Consider the following 1,564-nt stretch of genomic DNA (forward strand, 5'->3'; position numbering starts at 1 on the left):
TCGGGACTTACATCTTGAACTAGGTCTTTTGAGGCACAAGCTTCGAAATGAGCTTCTAAGAGAATGATTTGCGTCAAAATCGAATTTTGACGCTACAGGCTCTAGAATAGGGACTTGCTTCTTGAATCCTTGTTGTGCCTTTAAACTTTGATTTTGATGTTTTGAAACTGGAGCTTTCAAGCCACACGCTCCGAAATGAGGTTCTAAGACCAAGATTTGCATCAAAATCATGTTTTGACACTACAGGCTCCGGAATAGGGATTTGCGTCTTGAAAGGTTGTTGTGCCTCCAAACACCAATTTTGATGCTTCAAAATCTAAATCGAAGATTTTGAGGCATAAGCTCCAAAACAAGGTTCTAAGAGCATGATGCTCTGAAACCAGGGCTTTCGAGGCACAAGATTCAAAATGAGGTTCTAAGAGCACGATGTGCGCCAAAATTAGATTTTGATGATATTGACGCTAGAATCAAGACTTGCATCTTGAAACCTTGTTGTGCCTCCAAACATCGATTTTGATGCTCCAAAACTGGGGATTTTGAGGCACAATTTCTAAAACAGGGTTCTAAGAGCACAATGTGCATCGAAATTGAAGTTTGATGCTACTGGCTCTAGAATCGGGGCTTGTATCTTGAAACCTTGTTGTGCTTCAAAACACTGATTTTGATGCTCCGCAACTGGGGCTTTCAAGGAACAAGCTTCGAAATAAAGTTCTAAGAGCACGATGTGCCCCAAATCAGATTTTGATGCTATTGACTCTAGAATAGGGACTTGCATCTTGAAACGTTGTTGTGCCTCCAAACATTGATTTTGATGCTCCTAAACTGGGTCGTTCGAAGCACAATCTCTGAAATGAGCTTCTAAGAGAATGATATGCGTAAAAATTGAATTTTGACACTACAGGCTCTGGAATAGGGACTTGCTTCTTGAAACCTTGTTGTGCCTTTAAACTTTCATTTTTTATGTTTCGAAACTAGAGCTTTCAAGCCACACGCTTCGAAACGAGGTTCTAAGAGCAAGATGTGCATCAAAATCATGTTTTGACACTACAAGCTCCGGAATAGGGACTTGCATCTTGAAAGGTTGTTGTGCCTCCAAACACCAATTTTGGTGTTTTGAAATCGAAGATTTTGAGGCATAAGCTCCAAAACAAGGTTCTAAGAGCATGATGTGCATCAAAATAAAATTTTGATGCTACCGGCTCCAGAATGAGGACTTGCATATTGAAACCTTGTTGTGCCTCCAAACACCAATATTGATGCTCCAAAATTGAGGATTTTGAGGCACAATTTCTAAAATAGGGTTCTAAGAGCACAATGTGCATCAAAATTGAATTTTGATGGTATTGGCTCTAGAATTGGGGCTTGCATCTTGAAACCTTGTTGTGCCTCAAAACACTGATTTTGATGCTCTAAAACTGGGGCTTTCGAGTTTCAACCTTCAAAATGAGGTTCTAAGAGCACGATGTGCGCCAAAATCATCTTTTGACGCTATTGACTCTAGAATCGAGACTTGCATTTTGGAACTTTATTGTGCCTCTAAACATTGATTTTGATGCTCGAAAAC

This window comes from Cryptomeria japonica, unplaced genomic scaffold (genome assembly GCF_030272615.1).
Source record: "Cryptomeria japonica unplaced genomic scaffold, Sugi_1.0 HiC_scaffold_122, whole genome shotgun sequence".
In the NCBI taxonomy this organism is placed as follows: domain Eukaryota; kingdom Viridiplantae; phylum Streptophyta; class Pinopsida; order Cupressales; family Cupressaceae; genus Cryptomeria; species Cryptomeria japonica.